The sequence below is a fragment of the Lactuca virosa genome, chromosome 8 (genome assembly GCF_052849685.1).
Source record: "Lactuca virosa cultivar CGN04683 chromosome 8, Lactuca_virosa_CGN04683_v6, whole genome shotgun sequence".
NCBI classification, from domain to species: Eukaryota; Viridiplantae; Streptophyta; class Magnoliopsida; order Asterales; family Asteraceae; genus Lactuca; species Lactuca virosa.
In genome coordinates this window covers 69,196,573-69,211,050 of record NC_136433.1, presented here as the reverse complement: position 1 = coordinate 69,211,050, position 14,478 = coordinate 69,196,573, and the positions used below count along the sequence as shown (strand labels likewise).

Below are 14,478 nucleotides of genomic sequence, written 5' to 3'. Positions count from 1 at the left end.
TATTAGACTAAAATCTAGTGGTAATAATACTAGGTTTCGTCGAAGGAAATTATTTTAAAGTAAACGAAGCGCTGTCCGAGTACCGAGTCACCACCTTATCAAGTGAGTGCATAGTTACTTTTATCTTACACATAGATATAAAGTATTTAATATAAATTATGTGCTATGTGTGCATATTATCTGTGTTCTTGATATCTATGAGGGATGAACGATTTATAAATGTTTTAAATTATTTAAATTGTATATGTATTTTATATCGACGAATATGTTGGGTAAAACATGGGCAGATGAATGATGAGAGATGAAAGATGATATGAGTGAACATTGGCAGCTATAGACTTAGTGCCTAACAAATAACATCGACAGCTATGGACTTAGTGTATATCGAATAAATATTGGTAGCTATGGACTTAGTACCTGTTAGATAAACGTTGGTAGCTATGGACTTAGTACCTGTTAAATAAACGTTGGTAGCTATGGATTTAGTACCTATTAGCTGAACACTGGTAGCTATGGATTTAGTACCCAATGAATGAACTTTAGCAGCTATGGAATTAGTGCCTTACGAACAAACATTGGCAGTTATGGACTTAGTGCCTATCATATAAACCCTGGAAGCAATGTGCTTTGAAATGAACGAATGCAGGATAGATGATTCTTAGGGTAGATCATTAAGAGTAATGAAGATAATGGGGATGGGTAATTGGGTTGATTGTTTGATGTTTGAACATAATAATTATATTATTGTGGGTTGAAAACCCTAGGTACTCACCAGGTTTCCCAACCTGACCCACTCAAGCTTATTTGTATCACAGGTGTCGATATGAAGTTACATTACACTGAGAGATTAAAGAGATGTAGATCACTAGTGTAAATAAATGTAAGTTCTGTTTATGCTTATGATTCTGTATTGACGATGACATCCCAAATGTTTTAAAATCAATAAAATACATTTCTTAGGAAATGCTTTGATAACGTATTTATAATGTTTTTTTGGGAACAAATTCCGCAACATTTTTATTAAAAGAGATACTCTGATTTTTATAAAGCATAAACAAAAATCGGTCTTTTCTGGCCATGAAAATGGGGATGTCACAGACGGTGGCTAAGATCACCGCTATGTTCAGGGAGAGAGCGCTTCTTGTTCCACAGTATGTGGCAGACGAGGAGATAAAGAATGCCCGATATCGTGAGATGCTGAGGAGCGACATCCGGCAGTTCGTAAGCCGATCCAGCTGCAGGACGCTGGAGGATATGATCTCTCGAGCCAGGGAGAGGGAGATTGACTTGGAGATGGAGAGGAAGAGGAAGCCAAATGAGGTTCAAACATCAGGGGATTCAGGAAAAAGGTCCAAGGTATCGGATTCCAGATCGAGGGGCCATCAGGGTCGTAGCCGCTATGGCAAGTACGGCAGGACACATGAGGGTGCGTGCAGGAGTGGTAGTGGTGGTGGTTCTGGATGCTTCAAGTGCGGCTGAACCAGTCATTATAGTAGGGTTTGTACTGCTACCACCACCCAGGGATCGGATCTGATTTGCTTTCATTGCAATCAGAGGGGCCAAAAGAAGGCCCAGTGTCTGAGTTTGGCTGCAGCAGGACCGGTGTCACCACCCGCTCCTGCGACTTTGAGGATTACTGACGGCCGTCAGAGTCGGGCAGATGCACATGTGGCGAAGAGCAGGGCTTTCCAGTTGACGGCAGAGGAGGCGCGTGCAGCTCCCGATGTTGTAACAGGTATGTATCTTCTCCTTATCTCTTTATTTATGTTGAATTGTTGCTTATGTTTATGTGTTTTATTTTAGGATCGTTCCTTGTGAACGGTATTTATGTTCTAGTATTATTTGATTCGGGGGCTACCCGATATTTTGTGTCTCTTGCGTTTAGCAAGAGATTTGCTGGGGCTCCGAGGGAGCTGGGCCGTCCTCTTGATATGGGGATTGCTGATGATAGGACGGTTAGGTTTGCGAGAGTTCATCGGGATTGTACTCTCCAATTGTTCAGCGAGCGATATCCGGTTGATCTGGTTCCCATTCCTCTGCGTGGGAACAAGGTCATCGTAGGCATGGATTGGTTGAGCCCTAATGGGGCAGTGATTGACTGTGAGCAGCAGCTAGTGCGGGTTCGGAACCCAAGTGGGGGAGAGTTGGTGATTCAGGGTGAGAGACCGCAACGTGGGCTGGTTATGTGTTCTGTAGCGAGGGCTAGACACTATCTTTATCAGGGTTGCTTGGGTTTCGTCTCCTATGTCATGGATACCTGGGATAAGGGTAAGGCGACCGTGGGGGATGTGTTGGTCGTGCGGGAGTATCCGAATGTGTTCCCGGAGGATTTGCCCGGGGTACCTCAGGAGAGGCAGGTGGAGTTTAGGATCGATTTGATTCCAGGTGCAGCTCTGATAGTCAAGGCACCGTATCGGCTGGCTCCTACTGAGATGCAGGAGTTGTTTGGACAGTTGCAGGAGCTGTTAGACAAGGGATTCATTAGGCCGAACAGTTCGCCTTAAGGTGCCTTGATTCTGTTTGTGAAGAAGAAAGATGGGTCTCATCGTATGTGTATCGACTACCGGGAGTAGAATAAGGTAACAGTGAAGAACTATTATCCCCTTCCGAGGATTGATTATCTTTTCGACCAGCTTCAGGGTGCATCTTGGTTCTCTAAGATTAATCTGCAATCGGGTTATCATCAGATGCGTGTACGGGATTAGGATGTGCAGAAGACAGCTTTCCGGACTCGATATGGTCATTATGAGTTCGTGGTGATGCCATTTGGGCTCACCAATGCTCTTGCCGCGTTCATGGATCTCATGAACCACGTGTGCAGACCGATGTTGGATCGATCTGTGATATTCTTTATTGATGATATCTTGGTCTATTCCAAGACTCAGGAGCAACACGAGGAGCACTTGAGGGAAGTGTTAGAGACATTCTGGATGTAACACCCATAAAAATTGAGCCAAATTAAAACATTTTATTTCATTCAAAAACCATTAAGTTCATACATCTTATTTTCAAAATAATTTAAACATCAGAGTATCCCCCATAACCATATCATAAAACATGAGGAGCGGTACGATCACGCCTTCGCCTTGCCACGATCTCCTGAAGAACCTGAAACAATAAACTGCAACTGTAAGCCCGAAAGCTTAGTGAGTTCCCCCAAAGTACCCATACACACATAAGCATACGCATGCAATAAAGAACAACATACTATGGGTCCAATCAACCTTCCGGTTGGAATACCCCTGGCCCTCAACCATCGGGTTGGAATGCCTACATACTACGAGCCCAATCATCCTACCGGGATGGAATATTCTCGGCCCACAACCATCGGGTTGGAATGCCCATACACCTATACGTACTACAATAACTACTATGGGTCCAATCATCTCGCAAGATGGAATACCCCAGGCCCCTCAACCATCGGGTTGGAATGCCAACATACTATGAGTCCAATCATCCTACCGGGATGGAATACTCCTGGCCCACAACCATCGGGTTGGAATGCCCCACTTCCTATACATACAATAACTACTACTATGGGTCCAATCATCCCTCGGGATGGAATACCCCAGGCCCCTCAACCATCGGGTTGGAATGCCAACCTACTACGAGTCCAATCATCCCATCTGGATGGAATACTCTCGGCCCACAACCATCAGGTTGGAATGCCCCTACACTAACAACATGCACACATAACAGGCAACCACATAACACTCTACAGAACCAATATACTAGGGCCCTATCATCCTACCGGGATGGAATACCCTCTGCTACTGCTCAACATACATAACCCGCAGGTAACCTCCTACCAGCGTACATAAGGCAAGACCAACTACGGGTCTATAAATAACCACTACCCAACTACCAGGGCGCTGATCCAACAGAACTAGCCATCACTTAACTATCCATTCCTCTAGGATACTAAGCTAACAAGGCATATCCTCATATCATTATCCTATCTACCAGGATACTAGCAAGCATATCATCACATAACATAACAAGATCTAAACAACAATTCAAAGGGCCGGCCTTGGTGCCTTAGACCCTTGAGTACAGTGAGGATAACTCACCTGAAATGAAGAACCGAATCACGGAAGCACACACCCGAAGCACTGCTCCAAACTCCAACACCTATTGCCATCAATGGACCATTGACATAAATAACCAATTACTATAACACCCTTGAAGGTCAAAGTCAAAGTCCAGGCCAAAGTCAAACTTCCTGACTGACCCTACTCGCCGAGTCAACCCGTTGACTCATCGAGTCCTTATACTCTGAAAACTCTTAGAACACGACTCAACTCGCCGAGTCACCCCAAGACTCGTCGAGTCCAACGATCTCCGAGTCCCAATCTGTCCAACTCACTGAGTCACCCCTCGACTCACTGATCTGCGTCTTAACCAGGAGAGGTTAGGGGTTCTGCGACCTGACTCGCCGAGTCCAAGAGCAAACTCGCCGAGTCCAAGGCAATCTTCAACAGACTCACCGAGTTATTCTTCAACTCGCCGAGTCCATGCACATGTTCATACAACTCGTCGAGTACACCCATGTGACTCGTCGAGTCTCTCCAGTTCTCAACCCATACAGAGGCTTTTCGAGCCATGTAGGGGCTCCAATCCATAGATCCACTCTTCTACATTCTAACCCTTACATAAAGTTGCAAAGTTTACGTGAAACCAAGGAGATATAGGCCCAAAACACTCTAGAGCTAGGGTTCATGACAAAGGGGCTTTACCAACAACTCTTAGACATAAGCTTTATGACATTTTGGACCATCACAAGCCTAGATCTGAAGTAGAAACCTCAGATCTAAGCCTCTAACTCGAAATAGCTCTCAATCATACCAAAAATGCCCCAAATCTCAAATGATAATAGATCTAGATGCAAAAGAGCCCAAGCAACAAATTATTACCTCCAATATAAGCTCCAACTGAAGTAGATCCCGGATCTACACCACTCCTTAGCAGCAAACCTCTTGATCTTCAAGCCCCTTTCCAAGATTTTCTCCTCCAAAGCTCTATTCTCTGTATCAATGGAAGCTCACTCGATTCTAGGGTTTCTGGATCTCAAAAGGGTAGTAAAGAGGCTGAGGGTGGGTTATAATGTGCTTTATATAGGGCACAACCCCCGGGATTAGGGTTTTCTCTCTTCAGCACCAACTCGTCGAGTCCAAGCCGCCGACTCGGCGAGTTGGCCACTTAAACCGTGATAGAATCCTGCTCCGACTCCGCGAGTAAGCGGACCTACTCGTCGAGTCCCTTTCCTAAATTTACACTTTTGGCCCTTCATTGAACAATTGAAATTTGGGGTGTTACAGAGGAGGGAGAGACTTTTTGAAAAGTTCTCCAAATGCGAGTTCTATTACACAAGGTACAGTTTCTGGGGCACCTTGTCAACCATAAAGGTATTCTGGTCGACCCGGCCAACGTTGACGTCGTGATGCAGTGGGAGGTTCTGAGGTCTCCATCTGAGATTCAGAGTTTTCTTGGTCTAGCGGGTTACTAACGAAGATTCATCCAGGATTTCTCCAAGATCGTTGTTCCATTGACCCTATTGACCAAAAAGTCGGTGACATTTCATTGGGGGCCTGAGCAAAAGGCAGCTTTTGAGACTCTTAGACAGCGGTTGTGCGAGGCGCCGATTCTGACCCTACCCGAGGGTGTTGATGATTTTGTGGTTTATTGTGATGCCTCGATCACGGGTTTGGGTGCAGTGTTGATGCAGCGGGGTCGAGTGACCGCTTACGCTTCGATACAGCTGAAGCCTCATGAGGCGAACAACCCGACACACATTTTGGAGTTGGGGGTCGTTGTTTTTGCCCTCAATATTTGGCGACATTACCTCTATGGGGTTCGTTGTACTATTTACACGGACCACAAGAGCCTGAGGTATTTGATGGATCAGTCGAACTTAAATATACGGCAGCGTCGTTGGTTGGATGTGGTGAAGGATTATGATTGTGAAATCCTTTATCACCCAGGGAAGGCCAATGTGGTGGCCGATGCTCACATCCGCAAGGCGGTCGCGATTCCGATCAGAGATATATGCTTGAGGATAACAATGATTACTCCATTGTTGGAGCAGATCCGCGAGGCTCGGGTCGAGGCTATGAAGGAAGAGCACCGAAAGAGTGAGCACATTGTAGGTCAGGTGGCTTCCTTCGATTTTGATAGCCGCAGATTGTCGACCCTGCATCGGAGGGTCTGGGTTCCTTATTGGGGCGGTGTATGTCAGGTTCTGATGGAGGAGGCCCACAAGTCGAGGTTCTCCATCCATCCTCGGGCGACGAATATGTATAGGGATGTTCGTCCTAATTATTGGTGGCCATGCATGAAGCGGGACGTAGCATGGTATGTGGAGCGGTGCTTGACCTGCAGGAAGGTCAAGGCCGAACATCAGCGACCTCACGACAAGTTGTAGCCGTTGGAGACTCCCGTATGAAAATGGGAAGATATCACCATGGATTTCATCACGAAGCTTCTAGGACCGCGCGCAGAGTGGATTCTATGTGGGTCATTGTGGATCGTTTGACCAAGAGTACGCATTTCATCACCATGGGGAGTACCGGGGTGGTGCTCAAGACCACTGAGTTGTTACAGCACGTTCGGAGCAGGCTCCAGACAGCTCAGAGTCGGCAGAAAAGTTATGTTGACAGGTGCCAGTCAGATTTGGAGTTTCATATAGGAGATATGGTTCTCTTGAAGGTGTCACCTTGGAAAGGTGTCATCCGGTTCAGGAAGCGGGGAAAGCTGGGCCCTAGGTATATTGGTCCCTTCAAGTTTTTGTCTCGGGTGGACTGGGTTGCGTATCGTTTAGATCTTCCAGCCGAGCTCAGTCAGATTCACAACACATTTCATGTCTCTCAGCTGCGGAAGTGTTTAGTGGATGATTTCGTAGTTGTACCTTTGGAGAATATTCAGTTGCGGAAGTGATTAGATTCATGTTCACTATTACTAATCCTTAGTAAACAAATTAATTCAAACAGTGTCAAGTTGGTTAAACTAATAAGTTTCCTAGTATTTTGATTCGAATCAAGTAAGACTTGTAATGTTGGTTAAATTAATCAACTCATGTATGGTTGTTCATCATACATGCTTACACATTGATGTACTTATTTTCTAGTTAATCCTAGGTTCATGCTCACTAATACTAGGCATACAATATTGTGTTCACAAAATTATATGATTCAAGTAATTAAGAAGATGTTCATGCAATCTCAACAACTTGATTTTTAACAGTAAAAATTGTTATCAACACATAAGGGTCTTTAACAAGCTTGCAAGGCAATTTACCAAATCAAAAGTAATCCCAAACATAAAATCAAACCATAATCATAAGTTAATCTACCCTAAACAAAAGTGATGAGTTTTTAGCTCATATCTATAACACCTAGCATCTCAAAAACGAAATCCAATAATAGAAACATAATTGTATGCAAAAGATTACGAAAAGAGAATGTGTTTTGCCTTTGATCTCTTCCAAATTGATCTCTAGGGTTGATCTTCGAATTCCAGAGCTCCAGAAATCCTTCTATTCACCAATTAGTCGCCAAAAAGATCCAAAAAAACTTAGGGTCTCGAGCAATAATGCCCTTTATATAGTTTTCTGAAAACAGGGGCGAGTCGTCGAGCCCATAGACCGACTCGACGAGTCCATGGCTTAAAATCCGTGCACGGTAAGGCACCTGATGGATCGTGAATCTTCTCATAAAATTGTCGAGTTGAGGACCAACTTGCCGAGTTCTTCACCTTTTTAGCTTGAATTCTTCTAACTTTAATTCCCGAACTTCCTATCGCTAGTCCCGCTTCCTTTTTAACTCGAGCACATCTTTTAGGTTGAAAATAAAATTTTAACACAATTAAGTACCTTATGTTCAATATTTGAGAAAAAATAGCCAAAAAGTATTAAGATATTAGACAAAATATATGACTAAATATGCACATATCAAAATACCCCACACTTGACTTTTGCTTGCCCCCAAGCAAAACTGAATTTTAGCATACTAGCATCACATAAGACAATCCCAATCAAACCCAACCATTATACCAAGACCGGGACGCATGCATTTGTGTCTAAATTTTTTTCCTAAGGACTCCCTAATCCTAAATACTTACAATCCTCATAAACACCCGTCCGCTTCTTTTGAACAATGCTCATTTTATGCATCCCTCCGAATCCATCCGCAAAAAACTTTTTTAACCTCAAGTCATTTTTGGTTAAACAACCAAGCATACATAAATTCTAGAAAACTTACATGTTTTATACCACAATGGATCTCTTGAATTCTTTACTTATTTGATCTTTGATCTCTTTGTATTCACCACCTTCTTTGTTTGGTTTTTGGTATCTTCAACTTTTGAATCTCTTTCGAATTTTGATGTTCATATTTTATACTTTACTTGCTCCAAAATTCTTTAACTTTTTGGTAATTTCTCTATTTTTTTTACATGTACCTCTCTCTTTTATTTCACTCAAACCCTACATGCTTAAGCAAGGAGCTTAACTTCATCCTTTATTGGTTAAGGTATTAGTCTGTATGTGCAATGACTACTTAAGCTTTCCTGGATACATTTATGGTACACGATGCTAAACATATTGCATCCCTCAAACTAAGCAAGGTTATGTTTTTGTCCCATGATTTCACTAGGATAAAGGGGGCCACAAATGCATTATAACGTATATTGGCTCAACTAAACATTTAGGCCCTCATAAAATCATCAAATACAATACTAAGCATGAATCCTAATTGCTATACCAAATCTTTCTAAATTAAGTCCTAGCAATTTTATGCAAACAAATTTTAAAATTAACTAACATTATGATTCTAATATTCTCTTCTAATAAAACAGTACATTAACCGCCACGTTGCATTCTCTTAGCCCTTCCCAATCTATTTTTCCCGCTCCTATCATCTAACTAAATTTCTGAAATTGCCCTGCTTCCTTTGACTTGTAATATATACCGTATTGAAGTAGTAGTTTCCGTAATCATTCCTCTCTAATTCAAATCAAAATCAAAATTAAAATCCTCCCAAATTCTCCCAAATTGAAGCCGTGATTTACGCATTGATCGCAAAACAAAGATGATCTATCGGTATCAAGGGATTATAATGGGATGTTTTGGCATCAGAGCAGAATCATCGACTAGGGTTTATGCGTTTTCTAAGAATCTGTCTCTTATAATCGTTTTATTTGTCGATTGAATATATGCATTATCGATCGAAATACAGTTCCTTTCAACTTTTCGCCAAGCTTCTCATGATGGTACACCGTTCCTTTCAACTTCAACAAATTTGTTTGCGTTTATTAATTTTGTTATAATCGATCGAAATACAGTTGTGTTCGCATATGAAACCTAAACCTCCAATCGTTTCTATGGATGATTGTTGATCTGATTGCTAATTGCTAATTGCTAAAGCACAGATTAGAAATTCAGAAATTGATTTGTTTCTACAATGATTGATAGTATGATGATTCAACATCACAAGAAAGGATAGAGAAGAAGATACAGAATGCTCCACCTGGTCAAGGCACTGTTAGGATGCTTTCTCGAGAGGAATGGGGAGAATTTAGAGAAGTCCGACCAAGAACTCCATTTGAATCTAAACTTGCTCGACCTAATGCACGAATAAGAACAGGGGAGCCTCTACACATGGTAAATCTTCAAACTCTATCATTAACATTCATTTCTTATTTTTTTCATAAGTTCTTCAACTGTTTGCTTAATCATATTACTATAAACAGTAGAAGAATGAATACAAGTAGATTGTTATCAACTTATTATAGGTGAAAATATAAAGTGTGTTGCTATTTTGTAGGAGGATGTTAAGGATTGGACAATTGATGTGTTGGCAGATGCTCTTACAAGGGCTGAAGAATGTGTGAAACAGGGATCAAAGTAGGGAAAATTGAGCTTTTAAATGGTGTTTAGAAATGAAACTAATTTAGATGTTTTGATGTAATATTCACCATAGAATATACAAAACTAATTAATTGAGAAATGGATGTTGATTAACTTTGTCAGTATATGTGCAAAATGATGAAGCTTTTGTGCAGATGAGAAATATCAAATTGGAAGATATATGTTTTGAAACTAATGATTTGTGATTTGAATAATCAAAATAAACTTCCACTTTTTATCAATTGTTTCTTTTTTACTTGATGCAGTTTGAGTTTATAATAGTTATTAGACAAGCAATCATTTCTTGTTCATCATCACTTATGGTTAGAAGGGTAAAATTGTCTATTCTCTCTGTATCCCTACTTATGATGGGTGAAATGCGTTACTATTTACCGTGAAAAAAGAAACTAAATTGCCCTTTTTGTATCAAGTCTTAAAAAATAGAAAAGACAAAATGAATTGCTATTTAACTAGAAAAAAAGAAAGAAACTAAGTCGTATTTTTTGCATTCTTGCATTGGGTAAGAAAAACTAGACAAAGGAAAATACATTACAATTTAGCACGAAAAAAAACCTTTTCGGATCATGTCAAAAAAAAAGAATACAAAAAGGAAAATACATTGTTTTTTAGCGTGAAAAAAAGAAACTACCTTGTCCTATTTTTTGCATTAGTTACAAAAAAGACAGAAACTAGGTTGTTATTTAGCTCGAAAAGATAAAATAAGTTTCCTTATTATGCATTAGGTTGCAAAAATATAGAAAAAGGAAAGTATGTTGCTATTTAGCATTAAAAAGTGAAACTAACTTGCCAATTTTGCATCTGGGCACAATAAATAAAAAAGGTAGACGCATTGTTATGTTGTGCGGGAAAACATTGTTATTTAGCATGAAACATTTGTCATTTTCTTTGCATCAGGTCACAATAAATAGACAATGAAAATTACGTTGTTGTTTACTGTAAAACAAAATAACTTGTTGTTTTTGTATGATATAAAAAAGGTGCGTTGCTATTTAGCTTGAAAAAACTAACTTTCCCTTTTTTTGCATTACTTCACAATACAAGTAACTTGCTATTTACTTCACATTTTGTAAACATCTGTTGCAAACATTATACTATATTATATCATTTTTAACGATATCATAGATCCACTCAAGGGGTACTCACACAATACCCATCATGTGGCATCTCAATTAACACCATGTACTCATGTAGTACCATTTAAGGTATCTAATGTGACCTGTACCAATTAACTTCAAGCATATTGATCTATAGGATTCTATTCCAACATGATTGTGGGCCAAAATAATGTAGGGAGGAAGTAAAACACATTATCCATAGCAACTGAGGTACTTTATACCAATCTTCATGTATTTGTATTTTATTTCATTGATAGCATCTTAAAATCCAACATTAAATTCTATTATTTAAATTTATTACAGTTCAAAAACTTTACTCATAATATGAAAGCTAGCTGGGGTTTAACAATAGATGCGAAGGTGCTCTTCCTTATATCACATCAACCCTCAAACAATGAAAGGTTTGTATAATATTTTTTAATTAATTGCTTATTTTTTCCACTCATTTCCATTGTTGTTGATGTTTCAAATTTGATGATAAAGCATAAAGAAGCATATTTCTTTACCATTTAGTTAATCTTTCTAAAAACTAAATGAATGACCTGCAAAATAATTTGTTCACCTTTCTTATTTTTTAAATGTATTTTATGAAACGAATTGGGGTTACCCATTCCAAGATGCACGGTATGTCTAAGTTTTGGTAAAGGTTCTTACTAATATCTCCATGATCGAATTTCATTTCAGGACATAATGAAGGATGCTCCGTTTATACACTGAAAATTGAAAATTTTAGCAAAGATATGTAAGCAAATTTACTACAAATAGCTCCTGTGTGCTGCAATTCAATTTGCACATCTACATTTGCTCTTTTTTGGCATTTTGAAGATAATTTGTGGTCTTTTCTTTCATCGGCTTTTAGAGATCCATGGTTTTCAGAGTTTAGTTATATTATTGATACTCTTAAGTCTTATCCAAAGTTGTAACTGGGTACTAAGGATTTTTATCATTCTATAATGCAGATCAAATCAGAGTTAGCTGCCTTGCTGCCTTGACCCCTGTCTTAGGCTTCTATCATTTCGAGGCCCTTGCTTATATGAAGATAGTGGCATTAGAGGTATCTTTTTTAAAGATGAGGTTATCAGGAAACACAAGGTTAATATTAAAAGTGGGATACTAAAATATAAAAGATACATGGGATGGATGTTTATTAGTCAAGATTTTTATTTCTTTTTTCCAAAATAGTCTTTTTATAGTCAGAAATAACAATGCACTACATTTCTATTTGATTTTTTAGTTTTCATAAAATCATGCATTCAACATTAGGCAAATGAAATTATGTTGCTATTTCTTTAATTTTTATTTCTAAAATATAAGTTATGTTAATTTATCACCCGTGGGTTCCACGGGTTTTAACCTAGTTTCACTAATATAACCAACCCCCTACCCCACACTTAATTCATGAAATGTCCCCATTGCATGTTATGCATGATAACGAAAACATAAAAGTAAAGAGTCAATTGGAACAAACTCCCATAGGATATTAGTTGTGAGGTTGATATTCTTCATTTATAGCTCCATCTTCAATTGACTTTTAGGCATGGGAACAACTCATCCATGCCTTGGGTGTCAAATCTTGTGTGGTACAACTCCAAATATTTAGGAAAAAGCTCTCGGAAATGCTAGGAAAATAATCTTCAAAAATACAACCAATTGCCCGCATAAAATGTAATCAAATCGTTAACTTGAAGGTAAGAGAAATGGCAACTCGTCAAGTCCATATGGTGACTCGCCGAGTTGAAGCATAATGTTAACAGAAATCACGTTTTTTCACTTGGACTCGTCGAGTCCAGGTATGGCACTCGACGAGTTATCGCTGTATGGTCAAAAATTCTTTTTGCTTTAGGTCCGTTTCTGATGTTTAAGGAGAGTATTAAAGCAATATTCTCCCTTATTTCTCTTCAGTAAAATACACTCTTTAACCGCTCTAACTGTCGGACTCGATACCAGACTCAAAACTCTTATCTTCTCGTTTTAGACTCGATTTCTCTCGTGCTATTCCTTACTCTATATTCTTCCATTCATACCCTCATTCCTAAAACTGAAAAGAGCAAAAGCAAACAATACTTAATAAACAAGGAAAACAAAATAAAAATCCTACTTAAACCCTAATTAACTACAAGTTTTAAACATTAACCAAGCAAACAAAAAAAACAAAACACACCAAACAAAAATAAAAATTGTCTTAAACAACCACACAAATAAAAATAATAAAAGGATAATTAGTCGTCATCCTCTTCCTCTTCTCCTCCATGACCGCTTCCACCCGCATCACTCCTTCTTGCATTTACCCGTTCTTCCCAACTCCTAACGTATGGGTACTCGAGGCCATCCATTCGTGGTATATTCAAATGGCTCATCAAGTGGGAGAGTGTCCTATGGTTGTAATTCATACTAGGCCCCAAATCGTCTTGATATTGTCTTGATTCAACACTATACCAATCCATGGGCAACTCGTCATCCACCAGAATCACGGGGGGGGGGGGGGGGGTCTTCATGCACACGTTCTTGCCTCGGCCTCACTCTCCTTCCCGGTTGTTCGGGCGCTACCACCTCATCATCATTCTGGATGGAAAAATGACCACCTCCATAATCTTCCACTATTTTTTCCCTCCTAAAAAGAATATGATTAAATGGAGGTGTGGGTAGCATAGTTAGCATATTACCGGCTCCTCTTTCCAAAATGCGGAATGACCTCGCCAATTTAGTCACAAACATACCCCCATTAATCTTGGAAGTTTTCCTATCCTTCACCGCACCCTCACCCAAGTACCTAGCCAAGCAATATGGAATATTGCAAAAGGTATTGGGCATGATAGTGCTCCATAAATAAAAGACGTCAAGGCTCGGGACCTTATCATCATCCTTCCTCATGTTGATTGTGCTTGCAATGAGGCGATGAATCAAGCGGTGACCGGGGACCGAATACTCCCTTCTTGAGCGGCGGAGGGTATGTATACACCGTTTGCTATCGTGGTCCACCAATGTCCCAAGTTTGTCCCTTCTAGAAAAACTCTATGGCTACTATCCCAAAATATAGCAAATGCCTCCGTCATAACCAAAGATTGGTCATACATACCCATTCTCCATCCAACTCCGCCATGCTACATTCCCGGTATTCACCACCGAGACAAAAGGTCAAGGCCTTCGGGTCATAATAATTGCCCCCCCTAGAAAATGAAACAGTAGCAAAGAACTCCGAACAAAGCTCTTGATACACCGGTTCTTGGATCCGGAATAGTCTCCTCCAGCCACCGCAAGTAATTTTCACCCCATCTTGAATGAAGACTTTAGTTAAGTATGGGTTCAAAGAGTCCTCCAAACCCACTTGCCCGATCCACGTCCAATTTAGTTCATTTGGTACATAGAATTCCTTCTTCTTAAGTGTTTCAAGCCTCTTTTTCCACCTAGTCATATTAGCCTTGGATCCAATTTCTGCGAAGT

General features: G+C 40.0%; 1 long non-coding RNA gene across 1 annotated transcript; it reads left to right on the top strand.

Annotated features, from left to right (window-relative positions):
• Window positions 1–9,245: 9,245 nt before the first annotated feature.
• On the top strand, window positions 9,246–9,964 carry LOC145128692 (uncharacterized). Its single transcript, XR_013717050.1, has 3 exons — window positions 9,246–9,264; window positions 9,467–9,655; window positions 9,819–9,964. It is a non-coding gene; the product is annotated as an uncharacterized LOC145128692 (long non-coding RNA).
• The last annotated feature ends 4,514 nt before the right edge of the window (window positions 9,965–14,478 follow it).